This window comes from Pristis pectinata, chromosome 10, assembly GCF_009764475.1.
Source record: "Pristis pectinata isolate sPriPec2 chromosome 10, sPriPec2.1.pri, whole genome shotgun sequence".
In the NCBI taxonomy this organism is placed as follows: Eukaryota; Metazoa; Chordata; class Chondrichthyes; order Rhinopristiformes; family Pristidae; genus Pristis; species Pristis pectinata.
The window spans coordinates 11,570,350-11,588,775 of NC_067414.1; the positions used below are offsets into that span (position 1 = coordinate 11,570,350).

Genomic DNA, 18,426 nt, shown 5'->3' on the forward strand with positions numbered 1-18,426 from the left:
AGTGAAAGCCAAAGCTCCCTGGATTACCAAAGAGATAAAGCAGGAAAAACCACACATTGTAGGTGGCAGGTTGATACCACAGAATAAGCAACAATGGAGGTGAAACAAACAAAAAAGAAGGAATTCAAACCTCTGAAGTTGTGTGAACAGTAAACAGTAGTCAAAGAAGAGCAGTGCAATCAGGGATTGTAGAGGAAGTTCATTCAAAGAGACAAAGGGTGTGACTCAGATACTTAATGAGCACTTTACAGCAGGCATCACTAAGGCAGGTGAATCAGGTTTATTACTGGTTTTGGTATTGGTTTATTATTGTCACGTGTACTGAGGTACAGTGAAAAACTTGTCTTGCAAACCGATCGTACAGGTCAGTTCATTACACAGTGCAGTTACATTGAGTTAGTACAGAGTGCATTGATGTAGTACAGGTAACAACAATAACAGTACAGAGTAAAGTGTCACAGCTACAGAGAAAGTGCAGTGCAATAAGGTGCGAGGTCACAACAAGGTAGATCGTGAGGAAACCGTTCAATAGCCTTATCACAGTGGGGTAGAAGCTGTCCTTAAGTCTGGTGGTACGTGCCCTCAGTCTCCTGTATCTTCTGCCTGATGGGAGAGGGGAGAAGAGAGAATGTCCCGGGTGGGTGGGGTCTTTGATTATGCTGGTTGCTTCGCCGAGGCAGCGAGAGGTAAAGACAGAGTCCAAGGAGGGGAGGCTGGTGTCTGTGACGTGCTGGGCTGTGTCCACAACTCTCTGCATCTGACATATGACAAGAATTTGGTCGTTTTGCGGCAGCAGAGACACTACAGGATCCCAGTGAAGGAAGTCGGACTAAGAATTGATGAAGAGGAGATACTTGAATGGTAAAGTGCAGCTAGAGTGGATAGTCACCTGATCCAGTGGGATGTGTCCGACAGTGCTGAGGGAAGAAAGGGGGAAGACTCTTGGCCACAAACTTCCAAACGCCAACAGACACAGAAGTGGTGACTGAAGACTGGAGAACGGCAGACATCACACCCTTGTTCAACACTGAGTGTGGGGACAAAGCCTGTGACGACTAACCAGTGGAGGGGAAATGTTCAGAAACTATAAAGCCAGACAGAATTAACAGTTACTCGCACACCTTGTATTGAACAGAGAAAGCCAGCATGGATATATTAAAGACAATTTGTGTCTAAATAGCTTGATAGAGATTTTTAATGAAGTCACAGAGAGGGTTGATGAAGAAAGTGTACAGGATATATGGACTTCTGAAAGACGCTTAATAAAATGTCTTGCAATGGGCTTGACATCAAGGAAGAAGGCATGAATTAAAAAGGGCTTGTAGGTATGAGGAGGGAAGTACAGGCTGTCTCCAGGTATAGACATCCATAAATCAATTCTGTCTCTGAGTCAGAAAATACACAAAAATCGCTCGATATGGTAACCACGCCTCCACAGCATTGCAATGAATGGCATCAAAAGCACACAAGACTGATAAGAAAGAACAATTACCAAAAGGGGAGAGAGAGGGGAAACTGGTTCTGCCGTTCATAGATAGACATATGTTGAATTTAATAATAATATGGGAGCTCGATCGTATGTAGGGTTGTCCACAAGTTGGGCGTTTGTAATCCAGGGATGGCCTGTTATAGATTTCAAGGATGTAAAACAAGCTGGTGCGGTGGGCTGATAGTGGTGGATGAAGTTTAATGCTGAAACGTGTGAAGAGTTACATTTTGGACATTGAACATAGAACACTACAGCACAGTACAGACCCTTCGGCCCACAATGTTGTGCTGACATTTTATCCTGCTCTAAGATCTATCTAACCCTTCCCTCCCACATAGCCCCCCATTTCTCTATCATTCATGTGGCTATCTAAGAGTCTCTTAAATGTCCGTAATGTATCCACCCCCACAACCTCTGCCGGCAGTGAGTCCTACACACCCACCACTTTGTGTAAAAAAAAACTTACGCTTGACATCCCCCTTATAACTTCCTCCAATCACCTTAAAATTATGACCCCTCATGTTAGCCATTGTCACCCTGGGAAAAAGTCTCTGACTGTCCACTCAATCTATGCCTCTTATCATCTTGTACACCTCTATCAAGTTACCTCTCATCATCCTCCTTTCCAAAGAGAAAAGCCCTAACTCACTCAACCTATCCTCATAAGACATGCTCTCCAATCCAGACAACATCCTGGTAAATCTCCTCTGCACCTTCTCTAAAGCTTCCACATCCTTCCTATAATGAGGCGACCAGAACTGAACACAATATTCCAAGTGTGGTCTAGCCAGGGTTCTATAGAGCTGCAACATCACCTCGCGGCTCTTGAGCTCAATACTCCGGCTAATGAAGGCCAACACACCATATGCCTTCTTAACAACCCTATCGACCTGCGCGGCAACCTTGAGGGATCTATGGACATGGACCCCAAGATCCTTCTGTTCCTCCACACTGCGAAGAGTCCTGCCATTAACCTTGTCTTCTGCCTTCAAATTCAATCTTCCAAATTTGGTAGTAAGAGTGAGAAGAGGCAATATAAACTTGAGGGATCGATTTTAACAGGGGTGCAGGGATGGCGAGATTTGGGGCTTCAGGTGTGCAGACTTTGTTGGAAGTCATGACAATACACTGTCTGAAGGTGACTGGAGCACTGTGTCCAGTCTGGGCAACACACGATGAAGGAGAGGGTGGGGAAGTGGGGCTAGCTCGATTGATTCTGTGATGAACAGATTGGCCTCCTTCCATGCTGCATTCATTCTGTGACTTCTCTGGATGTTTTATTCAAAGCAATCCTGACTCACACAAGCTCCACCCACCACTGTTATAGTGACAACACCCTGCCCCGTCACTACTGTCGTTCAGCACCCAATATGTCCTGATTCCCCAACCCCACTCTCCACCGCTGGGTGACGGCCCGCCCCCATGTGTCTCGCTCCCACCCCTACCATTGGGCACCCAACATGTCCATCATGCTCCACCCCTGCCCTCCACCGTCACCACTTGTCCATTGCTCTTACTGCCCCACACGTCTGCCATTGGCCACTTGGCATGTCTGCAATTGTGATGCACTACCTCTGCCTTCCTGCATTGGGCGCCTGACATGTCCATTTGTCATGTTGTCCCGTCCACCCTCGCACCATCACCGGAGCCTCCCTTCCTCTGCCCTTTGGGAGTGAACAGGCCCTTCATTTCCTGTTGGATGGTTTCTGACTGCAACCCCCTTGACATCAGTCCCAATACTTTTCCGTGACCAAAATGCTTGCTTGTGAAAGGCACGATGTGAATGGTTCATGCCTCAACACTCTCCTGGTTATGTATTTCCTGTGGGAGCTGTGGGCTCAGGCTACAGGGAGAGGAAACCATGAAGACTCTCCCTTCTCTCCGCACGGTCACTGGCCTTTCCGGACTTCCTGTTGTTCTTCCACATTGGCAGAGGTTAATAGAAAAAAATTACTCATCCGATTGCGAATCACTTGAAGATGTCCTGGACAGTGAGGAAGAATAGAGCCAGGGGTAGAAAACAAAATGAAGAGAATTGAAGGAAGCCTTGTATTTCTGTACCTGACCCATCCACAGGGTGTTTCTTACAGTTCCTTACAATATAGCAGGCTAGTCAACACCTCCCTCTGTAACTGGATCCTTGACTTTCTAACAAACAGACCGCAATCAGTAAGGATAGGCAGCAATACCTCTAGCATGATTATTCTCATCACTGGTGCCCCACAAGGCTGCGTCCGCAGCCCCCTACTCTACTCCCTATACACTCACGACTGTGTGGCCAGATTCTGCTCTAACTCCATCTACATGTTTGCAGATGATACCACCGTTGTAGGCCGTATCTCAAACAGCGACGAGTCGGAGTACAGGAAGGAGATAGAGAGCTTAGTGGAATGGTGTCATGACAACAACCTTTCCCTCAATGTCAACAAAACAAAAGAGCTGGTCATTGACTTCAGGAAAGGGGGCGGTGTACATGCACCTGTCTACATCAATGGTGCTGAGCTCGAGAGGGTTGAGAGCTTCAAGTCCCTGGGAGTGAACATCACCAACAGCCTGTCCTGGTCAAATCAAGTGGATGCCACAGCCAAGAAAGCTCATCAGCACATCTACTTCCTCAGGAGGCTAATGAAATTTGGTTTGTCCCCTTTGACTCTCACCAACTTTTACCGATGCACCATAGAAAGCATCCTATCCGGATGTATCACGGCTTGGTACGGCAACTGCTTTGCCCAGGACCGCAAGAAACTGCAGAGAGTTGTGGACACAGCCCAGCGCATCACGGACACCAGCCTCCCCTCCTTGGACTCTGTCTTTACCTCTCGTTGTCTTGGTGTAGCAGCCAGCATAATCAAAGACCCCACCCACCTGGGACATTCTCTCTTCTCTCCTCTTCCATCATGTAGAAGATACAGGAGTCTGAGGGCACGTACCACCAGACTTAAGGACAGCTTCTACTCCACTGTGATAAGACTATTGAACGGTTCACTTATACAATGAGATGGACTATGACCTCGCGATCTACCTTGTTGTGACCTTGCACCTTATTGCACTGCACTTTCTCTGTGGCTGTGACATTTTACTCTGTACTGTTATTGTTTTTACCTGTACTACCTCAATGCACTCTGTGCTAACTCAATGTAACTGCACTGTGTAATGAACTGACCTGTACGGTCGGTGTGCAAGACAAGTTTTTCACTGTACCTCGGTACAAGTGACAGTAATAAGCCAATAGCAATACCAATATTCAGCCCATTGCTCCTCTCTGAGCGATCCCATCTCACCCCCACCCCCATTTCCCTGTTACCTGTCCTCTCTCACATGCCCTTCAACTTCACTACTCGGGGCAAGTAACCCACCGACCCACATGCCTTTGGGACGTGGGAGGAAACTGGAGCGCTGGGGGAAAGTCCCAGGCGGACACAGGGAAGACTCCGCACAGATGGCACCAGAGGTCAGGATCGAACCGGGGTCACTGGAGTGGCGAGGCAGCAGCACCACCCAGTGCACCCCTGCGCCCCCCACGTCCCAAAGCACTTTGCAGGAAACAAACTGTGCTTGGCCACTGTTGGAAGGTGGGAAGGTCTGGTGTCAATGGCGCACAGCAAGATCCCACAAACAGCTGTATGATAAAGAGCAGGTTAGTTGTGCGGATTGAACGGGTCACCAGGGAGAGCTCCTCAGAAGAGTGCCATTGGATGGGGTACATCCAGCGGAGAGAGAGAGAGCGCGGGCACGGCCTCAGTTTAATGCTGGCACCTATGACAGTGCCGCACTCCCTCAGTACTGCAACCAGGCGATGCACTGAACTTTGCTCTGGGGAACAGGAGCCTTCTGAGCCAGGAGTACTGCGCCATGAGCTCAACCAGTCAACAGCTCGGAGGGAGAAGCGGCAGGACTCTGACTTCCCAAGTGATGTGGGACCATTTGCTCGTACAGTTCCACTTGGGAGGGTTGGCTGAGGAAATGCAAAAGGCAGGGGTGATTGGGTTGAGTGAAGGGATCCAATTGCTCACCAAAGTCCCTCAAATAACAATGAAAGCCCCACAGCTGTTGGGGGACCACACAGCCCTCTCTGTTGAGAACAACCAACCCCACAAATTGGCTGGAGCCACAATCACCCAACGGGCTGGAGTCTCGGGAAACCCGGCACTGGATCACTAGGAACTGGAGCGAGAGAACCACCAGGGAGCAGCTCCAAGCCTGCAGTGGTCAAAAGGCAGGAACGACAGGGCTGGGCAGTCGTCCAGTCAGGGTGAGTCTGATTTCCGGTCTTTCAATGTGAAGCTTCGTGGTTTAGAGTCTGACTAAAGTAGGACGAGCTGAGCTTAATCTGAACAAGGCTTGGTGTCACTGGGCTCGGCAATGGGAAGGCTTCCTACGTGGAAAAAAAATCCCTTCAGAGTGCACTTTTTGTTTTGTTTTATTTTGTTGCTAAAAAAATGTCTTCCTGGCAATGCTGACTGCCAATTCACATCCTGAAATCATAAGTCACTGCTCAGAACCATGAAGGAAGTGTGTTGAAAAAGGCTTCTCTTTATTTCTTTGCCTGTGCTTGTGGGTTGGGTCATGAAACAGGAGCCTCCTTTGTTGAGCTTCTGATGAAATAGCTGGTGGTTGCCGGGTGCCAGGTTTCTACGATTACTGATGACTAAGAGAGCTGTCAATGTCACTGCACCAAGAGTGCTTCTGTTAATGAGTGCCAAGTCCAAAAAACTGGAGCTCAGCTCTTAACCCCTGCATTGCCAAGGTGTGCACATGACTCATTCACTGATAATATGAATCGTGAAGCAGGGTGGTAATTAGTAAATCAGCTTATTATTGTCACATGTACTGAGGTACGGTGAAAAACTTGTCCTGCGTACCGTCCCTTGTTCCTCAGTGTTGTGTTCAGTTTAGTCATCCACCCGACAGACTCTGCTCACATCCATACAGGTCATTTCCACACAGACCCAATCCGGATGCATCACGGCTTGGTATGGCAACTGCTCTGCCCGGGACCGCAAGAAACTGCAGAGAGTTGTGGACACAGCCCCGCGCGTCACGGAAACCAGCCTCCCCTCCGTGGACTCTGTCCACACCTCTCGCTGCCTCAGTAGAGCAGCCAGCATAATCAAAAACCCCACCCACCCTGGACATTCTCTCTTCTCCCCTCTCCCATTGGGCAGAAGATACAAAAGCCTGAAAGCACATACCACCAGGCTCAAGGACAGCTTCTATCCCACTGTTATAAGACTTTTAAGGGTTCCCTTATACGATAAAATGGACTCTTGACCTCACAATCTACCTCGTTATGACCTTGCACCTTATTGTCTACCTGCAATGCACTTCCTCTGCAGCTGTGACACTTTGCTCTGTATTCTGTTATTGTTTTTACCCTGTACTACCTCAATGCACTGTGTAATGAACTGACCTGTACGATCGGTATGCAAGACAAGTTTTTCACTGTACCTTGGTACAAGTGACAATAATAAACCGATTTCAATTCCTACTGTTCACACCCCTTCAGCAAAACAATCTCCTTTGTCGTGTCTATGTCATTGGTACCCCTGTGTGCTACAACATCTGGATTTTTCCCCTCCTGCTCCAAGTTGCTCTCCAGCCTACAGGAGATGTTCTTAATTCTGGCACCAGTCAGGAAATGCAGCCAGTGGACCTTATACTCACAGCTGCAAAGAACATCTTAACTATACTCTCCCTTATTGTCACTACATTTCTTTTCACTTCCCCAGCTTGAATGGCCCCTTGTACCTCAGTGTTGTGTTCAGTTTAGTCATCCACCCAACAGACTCTGCTCTCATCCACATAAGCTGCAAGCACTCTGTATCCTTTGAACACTGCAAGAGCTGAGGCTGCTGCAACACTACCTTCTGGATCCTCAAAACTGTCTCACTCGTAGTAATACCCTCCTGTTCCTCATGACTGCGGTTCTACAGGACCTAACGCAAGGGCTGTGGATGCCTCTTGGGACAAAGCCTCCGGGTATCTTTCCCCTCCTATGACGCATCACAGTGGTCGAAGCTCATCAGCTCCGAGCACCAGCTGCATGGATCTCAGTGACTTCCATCGTTCCCACCCCAGTACAATGCGTCACCTGCCTTGATGGGCTCTTCTTAGTTGAATCGATTTGTTTAATTAGTAATTACATCATTACCTGGCTTTTAAACTCATTCAAAATAATGTTGTCTAGTCTCCTATCTAGTTTCAAAATGCCAGATTCGGCTAAAAGCAGTGGATTATAATTTAGACTTATTCCTATTTAGTTGGAAAAAGAAAACTACAACTTCAGCACCCAGATGATCGCGTATTGAGTGTCAGAGGAACTCGCTGAGTGAGAAAAGAACAAGACAGAGGGTTAGGGTAAGGCGTAGGGTCAGACGAAGGAGAAAATTCTCAGGTATCCCAAAGGATAGTAAAGTGAAATGCAGTTCCTGTTCTAATGCAGGAACATAGAGGCTAGCTTGCACACAACTGACTCAACCACGTCAGCAAGATCACACAAAAGTGATGGTAATGATGACTACACAGTATGTAGTCCCCCTAATCCCCAGCACCTTAAACCATGGTGCTCATTGAGGGATACATATTGGGCAGGACACTGGGAGAAACTCAGCTGTGGAACTGGGTTTCGAGCTGATGAGCTGGAGTCTGAGCTTCGGACACTGGGCAGGAGAAATTTGCCTGGACATTTTGTTCCAAGAGGGCAGTCACAGCTCTTCAAAGCAGTACCTTATTGAGAAACCAGATGAGGACATAGTTTAACAGCCCATCTGGACGACAAGACCACTAACATGGCAGCACTCCCACCCTACTGCGCTGGAATATCCACTCAAGTCAGTGGAATGGTTCTTGAACCAACAACCTTATGACTAATCTGGCTACAAAGCAAAACAGGTCCTGACCAAACCACAGGTCATATGACTACAGACCTAAGAGGACACGAGGAATCTGGGAACAAGAGAGGCCATGTTGCCCCTTAAGTCTGTTCTGTTCACTCACGGTCAGTCTATACTCACCGCCCTCGGTTTCCTAACCGGTTATTGGCTTAGCTAACTAAAATAATGTGCAGCTTATCTGACACTGACTAATAAGAGCTGAAGTGACCCCAAGTCCGTACTCCTGGTGTTGATTCCCCTTGTCCTCAGCGGAGACAGAGAAAACAACACAGGCTGTGTTACCGAAATAGTCTGGTAGCCTATTGGCTGGTTTAGTCTGGTGTTTTCCACAGGTCAGAGGTGAATACATGTATATAAATATATCTACTGTCAATATTTAGAACCGCAGCAAACCCAGCTGAGTGCAGAGCTGCACCTCTCCTCCAACGTGTCTGGGGTGCCGACACACTTGGGTTTCCCCGCGGTAGCCAGATTTGTACTCTGCCCCTTGGGAGTGTTTCCCACGACTGGGCTCGCTCCCCTTACATGCATCCAAGCTCTGCCACACGAGGAGGTGGATCCCCGATCGTTACCGTGTGGCGTGCCAGTGAGCACCCCTACCCGGGGGGGGGGGGGGGTGGCACCCTTTTACACGGGGATTTCTTTGAAGCTCTCCCCACAGCGTGCTTTTTCCATTTGGTGGTGGTGGGGAGAGAGAGGTTGTTTTGGAAAAAGAGATCCTGCTCAAAGTGCACCCTACAGAACAACACGCCTGTGGTGAACGCCTGTTGATTGCGGTGGGTTACTTGTCTTCGTTGCAGTGACCCTGTTTTTTGCCTCTGAGCTTGTTTTCAGGGTCAGGCACGGTGACAGACACAACCAGAGCAGAGCGCAGAAAATTGCCTTGGAAACGAGGTCAGGTTGAAGCCAGGCCTCCCCCAATCCAGTCCACAGAGTCAGACAAGCAGTCTTGTCACAAGTCATATTTTTTTCCCCTCTGAAGGCTTGGTAACTCAGACCTTTTGTTCAGAGGTGGGATCAGCAGAGTAATGAGCCCCACGCAGACCTTCGCTGCACTCAGGGCCTCTGTGTCAAGTTCACAGGATTCACTGGGGTGGCCTTCAAACATGAAGCCTTCCCTGGAGGCAGGGATCAACACTCTGCCTTACTGTCGCCGGGGGAATTCCCTTTGTGATAAGTGTACAGTTGATCTTTCTTCCAATGCTGGGAACGGCAGGCGTGAACTAATGAATGGGAGCTCTCTGTTCCATCCAGTGCCAGCAGCGGATTGGTTGATTTTTCAGGAATGCTGATGTGCCACTTCACCCGAGGTCCACAGGGACCGGCCAGAGCTGCCTGTACTGGGCTCAGTCTGTACTGAGCTCAGACTGTACTGGGCTCAGTGTGCGCAGCGTGCACACACATACACAACACCACAACACACACACCATACGCACACTCACACACACCCACGCACACTCCACACACACTCACACATACATGCACCTGCACACACATACGTATACACATACCACCCACCGACGTACACACACTACACAGTCAAATGCACATGCACACAACACACATAAATGCACACACATGAACATGCACACCCACACATGCATGAACACCAACACACACCACATACACTTACACACACACACACTCACACACATACATACACCTACACACACACACACCACACACACACACCACACACACACCAACACACACACACACACACACAACACACTCACAAACACCACACACACACAAACACACACACACGCACACACACACAAACACACACACACACACAAACACCACACACACAAACGGCGATCACACAAACACCACACACACACTCACACACACTCACACACACACACACGCCATCCAGGCGGATCACATTCCAGCTCCTTGGCTGTCCCCCAGCGGTGAGGCAGTGCCACCTGACGCCCAGCTTTGGGTTTTGTTGGAAGACAGCCCTGGATTTCTCTGTCTCACAGCTGGACCTCCCCACCGAGTGCTTTCCAGGCAACACAGTACCTTTGAAGTGTAATAGGGAGCCCAGCAAGCTAATTTGCACACAGCAAGCTCCCACAAACAGCAAAGCACCTGACAACCTGCCACAGACGACGTTAGTTGAGAGGTAAACATCGGCCAGTTCTCCAGGGACAACTCCACTCTTCCTTGTGGATAGAGGTCCCGTGGGACCTATCACCTCCTCCCAAGAGAGCAGTGTAACACCTCAGCCGGTGCCGCACTCCCTCGGCATCGACACGCTGGCCTGGATCATTTACTCAAGTCAGACCTGAACCCAAACCCTTCAAACTCCGAGGAGGCCTTGAAGTCAGGCAGATCCTTCAGAGGTTTGCTGATCACGCTCTCTCACCCTCACATAACTCTGGAGAGCAGAAAGTTCTTGCAGCATTTCCCAGTGACTCAGCTGCAAACAATCCCACTAAATAACCCAGTAGCCAGTCACTGTTACATCAGCTGTGATCTTGCTGGATTGAATCGATGTGGATACATCACTCTCACATCTGCGAGACCTTTCCTTTATGGGACTCTCATGCTGACAACTGCAATGGCCAAGGACAAAGCCTTGATCCTGCCTGGTAAAGAGTTGTGTTCTGACCTCCCTCTACAGGAGATCTGGGAACATAAGGTGAACCTTGGTTGTGGAGACTTCCCACAGGACAAACAATATGACCCTGGCGCTTCACCGTGTAGTCACTGTTGTCTGACACCACTCAGCAATGTCACGGAAACCTGTCTACATCAATGGTGCTGAGGTCAAGAGGGTTGAGAGCTTCAAGTTCCCAGGAGTGAACATCACCAATAGCCTATCCTGGTCCAACAACGTAGATGCCACGGCCAAGAAAGCTCACCAGTGCCCCGACTTTCATCAGGACACAGCTCAGCACATCACGGAGACCAGCATTCCCACCATGGACTCTGTCCATACCTCTCGCTGCCGTCGGTAAAACAGCCAACGTAATCAAAGACCCCACCCACACCGGACATTCTCTCTTCTCCCCTCTCCCATCGGGCAGAAGATATAAAAGCCTGAAAACACGTACCACCATGCTCAAGGACAGCTTCTATCCCACTGTTATAAGACTATTGAATGGTTCCCTCATATGATAAATGGACTCTTGACCTCACAATCTACCTCGTTGTGACCTTGCACCTTATTGTCTACCTGCACTGCACCTTTCCTGTAGCTGTGACACTTTACTCTGCATTATGTATTGTTTTACCTTGTACTATCTCGATGCCACTGTGTAATGAGGATAGATATCTTTATTAGTCACGTGTACATCGAAACACACAATGAAATACATCTTTTTGTGTAGTGTTTCTGGGGCAGCCCGCAGTGTCGACACGCTTCTGGCACCAACCCAGCATATCTGTACGATCGGTTTGCAAAGACAAGTTTTCACTGTACCTCGGTACACGTGACAATAATAAACCAATACCAATGTTGGTGCAGAGTTGGTTCTGATGTGGTGACTGACACAGACCGTCACACCACAGTGGCTGATGTACCACTGCCCGATACACCGGGAAGAGGATACACAATGCCAACACTGGGCGTCACAATGGCACAGCAGGGAGAGCCAATCCCTCACAGCCCCAGAGACCCCGGTTCAATCCTAACCTCGGGCGCTCTCTGTGTGGAGTTTGCACGTTCTCCCCATGGCTGTGTGGGTTTCCTCCCAGTGCTCCGGTTTTGTCCCACGTCGCCCAGGTCGGAATCAGAGATCAGAATCACTGATGTATGACGTGAAATTCATTGTTTGGCGGCAGCAGTAGGTGGCAAAGACATAAAAATCTATACATTACAAAAATAAAGAAATAGTGCCGAAGAGGAATAACGAGGGAGTGTTCATCGGTCCATGGACCGTTCAGAAATCTGATGGCGGAGGGGAAGAAGCTGTTCCTGAAACGTTGAGTGTGGGTCTTCAGGCTCCTGTACCTCCTCCCCGATGGTAGAAACGTGAAGAGTCCTCACCAGTGGCTCCTCCTCCTGGGCAGGCGGAGAACACCTGACCTTCCTCTGCGAGGCGCTGCTGAAGCCGTTTGGGGAGAACTGACGGGAGGGTGTGAAGGTTGTACCGTGACCTGCCCGGGGCTGTTGATTAGCTCACATCCTTTGCAGGTTGGTGTTTGGTTTATTGTCGTGTGTACCCAGACACAGGGAAAAAGCTTTTGTTTGCATCCCATCTGGACAGATCAATCCATGCATAGCACACTGAAGTAGTACAAAAGGAAAACAATACAGAGTATAGTATTGGTATTGGCATTGGTTTATTATTGTCATTTGAACCGAGGTACAGTGAAAAACTTGTCTTGCATACCATTCGTACAGATCAACTCATTACACAGTGTACTGAGGCAGTACAGGGTAAAGCAATAACAGAATGCAGAGTAAGTGCAGTGCAGGCAGACAATAAGGCAGGAGAATCCGCTCAGGATGTGCCTGACTGAGCATGGTCCAGGCGTTGACCAGGCAATCTATTTGCTGCTGCTTCCCCGATAACGCAGTCGAGCTGCCGGCTCACAGCTCCGGGCACCTGGGTTTGATCTGACCTCAGTTGCTGCCTGTGTGGAGTTTTGCAGGTTCTCCCTGTGACCGTGATTTAAAACTAGAGGGCAAAGGTTTAAAGACTAGAGTGAGAGGTGAAAGGTTTAAAACGGGACGTGAGGGGCAGCTTCTTCACGCAGAGGGCGGGTGGGTGAATGGAACGAGCTGCCAGAGGAAGTGGTTGGGGCAGGTACAAACAACAACAACATTTAAGTGACGTTTGGACAGGTAGACAGACGGGAAAGGTTCAGTGGGGTACGGGCCAAACGGCGGACCAAGTGGGGACTGGCTGGGTGGGCACCCTGGGTCGGCAGGGACTAGTTGGGCCGAAGGGCCTGTTGCCATGCTGTACCACTCCATGGCCCTCTATGATTCCATAAGTACTTTGGAAAGGACGGCTGCCCTTGTGACACAGTGCACAGCAAGATCCCACGAATCAGGATAGAGTGGCTGCTCTTGTCACGGTGCACAGCAAGATCCCATGAGTCTGGATAGAGTGGCTGCCCTTGTGACACAGTGCATAGCAAGATCCCACAGCCGGCACCTTAATGGCAGCGCCGTTAGTTGGTGGATGAAGAGGATAGAACATAGAACATAGAAAACCTACAGCACAATTCAGGCCCTTCGGCCCACAAAGCTGTGCTGAACATGTCCCTACCCTAGAAATTATTAGGCTTACCCATAGCCCTCTATTTTTCTCATCTCCATGTACCTATCCAACAGTCTCTTGAAAGACCCTATCGTATCCGCCTCCACCACCGTTGCCGGCAGCCTCTGGAATACTCGGGGGAACACTTCTCCGGAACAGCGCCGTGCAACACCGGACTCCAGAGGTGAGGTTTGGCAGCCACCAACCTTTCCGGCCAGTTCCCCATCTGGTCTCTGCACCACCTGGGGTCCGGTGCAGACCGTCAGCTCAGCGCCGGGTTCCAGGAAGGATGGCATTGCCCGCGCTGGGCTCACATCCATCGTCACCCTGCCATTCCCCCGGAGTCACTGAGTTGTATGTCCTGGAAACCGCTCCCCTGCCATCACCTTCCCCCACCCCCCATCACCTTCCCCCACCCCATCACCTTCCCCCACCCCCATCACCTTCCCCACCCCATCACACCCCACCCCCCACCCCATCACCTTCCCCCACCCCATCACCCCCACCTCCCATCACCTTCCCCACCCTATCACCTTCCCCATCACCTTCCCCCACCCATCACCCCCACCACCCCCATCACCTTCCCCCACCCCCATCACCCCCACCACCCATCACCTTCCCCCACCCCATCACCCCCACCCCCATCACCTTCCCCCACCCCATCACCCCCACCCCCCATCACCCCCACCTCCCATCACCTTCCCCCACCCCCATCACCCCCACCCCCATCACCTTCCCCCACCCCATCACCCACCCCCCACCCCCATCACCTTCCCCCACCCCATCACCCCCACCCCATCACCTTCCCCCACCCCCATCACCCCCACCATCCCAGCACCTTCCCCCACCCCATCACCCCACCCCCATCACCTTCCCCCACCCCCATCACACCCCCACCTCCCATCACCTTCCCCCACCCCCATCACCCCCACCCCATCACCTTCCCCCACCCCATCACCCCACCTCCCATCACCTTCCCCCACCCCCATCACCCCCACCCCCATCACCTTCCCCATCACCTTCCCCCACCCCCATCACCCACCACCCCCCACCCCCATCACCTTCCCCCACCCCCATCACCCCCACCCCCATCACCTTCCCCACCCCCATCACCCCCACCTCCCATCACCTTCCCCACACCCCATCACCCCCACCCCCATCACCTTCCCCCATCACCTTCCCTCACCCCCATCACCTTCCCCCACCCCATCACCCCCACCCCCTACCCCCATCACCTTCCCCCACCCCCATCACCCCACCCCCCACCCCCATCACCTTCCCCACCCCTCTCACCCCCACCCCCATCACCTTCCCTCACCCCCATCACCCCCACCCCCATCACCTTCCCCCACCCCTCTCACCCCCACCCCCATCACCTTCCCCCACCCCTGGTCCTGCGATTCTCTCCACGAGGCTGTGTTTTTCTTTCAGGATTACAGAGTGACACAATCCCTTCCATAAACCTCACTGGGATACTTTCCCAGACGCTTGGAGCGAGCAGCGATAATGAATGGCATCCTTGTGTTGGGCTCTGGTGGCCAGCTGGAGAGCTTGTGCCTTTGATGTGAGAGGGGTTGGCGGTTACGTGCCCCCTGTAATGCCAGTGCCACAGGCACCTGGATGGGTGAGCTGGGCTGTTTCAGCCACTCCAGGCGTGAGGCCACCCCCTCCCACCCACCCTTGCCTCCCTGAGTCGAAGCTCAATCCAGCTGATAGTGACTGACCCCAGGATAAAAAAGTCGAACACAAACCTGACCCGTCAGCACAAAGGGAGCAGTGTCTGCATCCCGACAGTGAGAGTAGGCCGCGCTCTTGAAAGGAAACGGTAGGGCATGCCTCCAAGAGTTTGAGGTTTGAGAGCGGAGCTGATATCCTGTGCGATTGGGAGGTGGTGATTCTTCCCTGTCAGAGCAAGGGCAACAGTATCAGTGTCGCTTCATTCAATTCGCTTTTCCTCTCAGAGGAAGGGACTGTGGGGGCTTTTGTTCTTGAAACAGGGCAGCAGCAGAATTAACTTGGGCAAGGAAGTAACGGAAGGAGAAATCTGTCTCCTCTGTGTTTTCCCTCGCCCAAAGCAAACACAACCTCTGTTGTTTCGGGGATGTGCCTTTCCACGTCTGACTTCCTTAGTGATTGCAGAGCGGGGGCCAAGCTGGTTTCGGTTGTCAGGGCTGGGATGGGGGAGAAGTGACAAGACTAGAATGGAGGTTGGCACTGCCGGTGGATTCACGGCCAGTGCTGATTCCACACCACCAGTGCAGACCCCCCACAGGAAGGAGGTACGCACGCCCTGGGATAATCCCTTCAGCACAAGAGCACAAGAAAATAGGAGCAGGAGTAGGCCACTCGGTCCCTCGAGCCTGCCCTGCCTTTCAATGTGATCATGGCTGATCGACCCCTCACCTCCTCTCCTGTACCAATTCCCCAGACCCTCATTTCCCTGAGGACGTATCTACCTCCTCTTTGAATACCCCCAATGATCCAGCCTCCACACCCTCTGGGACAGAGGAATTCCAGAGACTCACCCCTCTGTGAGCAGAGCTGTGAAGTGGAACTTTTGTCCTATTTATGCAGAGCAAGATCCCACAAACAGCAATGTAATTAAGACCCGGTAATCTGTTTCCAGCGATGTCTTTAAGATCATTGGAATTGGTTTACTAGATAAGATAAGATAAGATAAGATAAGATATCTTTATTAGTCACATGTACATCAAAACACACGGTGAAATGCATCTTCTGCGTAGAGTGTTCTGGGGGCAGCCCGCAAGTGTCACCACGCTTCCGGCGCCAACATAGCATGCCCACAACTTCCTAACCCGTACATCTTTGGAATGTGGGAGGAAACCGGAGCACCGGGAGGAAACCCACGCAGACACGGGGAGAACGTACAAACTCCTTACAGACAGCGACCGGAATTGAACCCGGGCCACTGGCGCTGTAATAGCGTTACACTTACGATAAACTTGTCTTGCATACCGTTCATACAGATCAATTCATTACACAGTGCATTGAGGTAGTACAAGGTAAAACAATACAGAATGCAGAATAAAGTGTCACAGCTACAGAGGAAGTGCAGTGCAGGCAGACAATAAGGTGCAGGATCACAACGAGGTAGATTGTGAGGTCAAGAGTCCATCTTATTGTACTAGGGAACCGTTCAATCCTCTTATAACAGCAGGATAGAAGCTGTCCTTGAGCCTGATGGTACGTGCCCTCAGGCTTTTGTAACTTCTGCCCAATGGGAGGGGGGAGAAGAGAGAATGTCCCGGGTTGGTAGGGTCTTGGATTACGCTGGGTGCATCAGGGATACTGCCTCTTCTTTGACCCAGTTTCTTAGAAATTTACCTCAGAAATTTCATTTACCTTGCTCACCTTCTTATGCAGCAGACAGCACCCAAGGGTGCAGCAGCCCCTCGATCGTGTGATGGCCGAGAGGCTGGATTTGGGTCCCCGGCACGGGACCCGAACCAACAACGGTCTAACTCTGAGCTGAAGGAGTTACCCAGAGAACCGCAAGGTCCTGCCCACTCCCTCCCCATCCTTTCGCCAGCAAGTTCCCTAACTCCAGGCCTCACTCGATGGATGCAACACGAGAGGGGTCAGAGGTTTATTGCCCATTAATTCTCTGGTGGCGGGTTTCCCAGACATGGCAGCCATTGAGACAACAAGTGGAGATGGCCCATTACTCATCTCTACTTGACATGAGCTGGCAGTAGCTTCTTTCTTGATGCTGCAAGGCAATTTGGGCCACGTCAGGGGGTAGACAAGAGACAACCACCTTGGTACTGGACTGGAGTCACCTGAAAAAAGACAAGTAAAAGACGTGATCATTCACCCTCCTGCCCCCAGTTTACTCGAGCCATCCATGTCCAGTGAGGGTCCTACAGTGGGGTCAGAGGAGTGGTCCCAGAGAGGGAGGGACTTCATCCACGAGGCTAGATGGCAGAAACTGGCCTCGTAACATCCTTATAACACAGTGAATGCTCCAGAAGGAGGCCATTCAGCATGTCAAGTCCATGCCAGCTCCTTCTAGGATAATCCCGTCAGCCCCATTCCCACGTTCTTTCCAGTTTGCTTTCGGAAGCTCGGATTGATTCTGTTTGCAGGCTGACTGTTCCAGATCAGAACCAATCTCCAGAGGCCACAGGTTTAATGTGAGAGGAGGGAGGTTTAGAAGGGACCTGAGGGGCAACTTCTTCACCCAGAGGGCAGTGCGTACATGGAACGAGCCACCAGAGGAAGTGGCCAAGGCAGGGACATTAACAACACTTAAAAGGCACTTGGATTAGTACGTGGATAGGACGGTTTTAGAGAGACATGGGCCAAACGTGGGCAAGTGGGACTAGCTTGGTGGGCAGCATGGTCAGTATGGACGAGTTGGGCCGAAGGGCCTGTTTCCGCGCTGTATGACTCTGTGACCCATGGGATTCAGATTTGCTAACCCCAGCCTTTTATTTGGGACTTCGTCAAAGTGGTCAGAACAGCACAGAACACGGCTTTCCCTTCCCGGAGGACATCAGTCAGCGAGCTGGGTTTAACAGTGACTTCATTGTCACCACCAGTGTCCCCAGCTTTCCCCGGGAGCTGACCTCAGCTCTGTGCTGCTGGTACCGTGAGCTCACCCGAACTTCCTCGTCAGGGTCGCAGGGTTACCTGTGCACCACCGAGTCCCAGAGGGCCACGGGGAAGGTGATTCATTCCTTCCACAGAGGAAACCAGAGCGGGAACTTCGGGAGTGAGTTAGCCTGCCTGCGGTTTCACAGGGTTAGGTGAATTTATTAATTTCAGCCGGGACGGAGGGGGTTGAGGGAGTGGGGAAGAG

The 18,426-nt window shown here is 51.0% G+C and overlaps 1 long non-coding RNA gene across 1 annotated transcript; it reads right to left on the reverse strand.

Annotated features, from left to right (window-relative positions):
• Positions 1 to 12,684: 12,684 nt before the first annotated feature.
• On the reverse strand, positions 12,685 to 16,216 carry LOC127574989 (uncharacterized). The gene is made up of 3 exons (XR_007956990.1): positions 16,130 to 16,216; positions 15,356 to 15,506; positions 12,685 to 13,016 (listed from the first exon to the last, which is right to left on the reverse strand). It is a non-coding gene; the product is annotated as an uncharacterized LOC127574989 (long non-coding RNA).
• Positions 16,217 to 18,426: the final 2,210 nt, after the last annotated feature.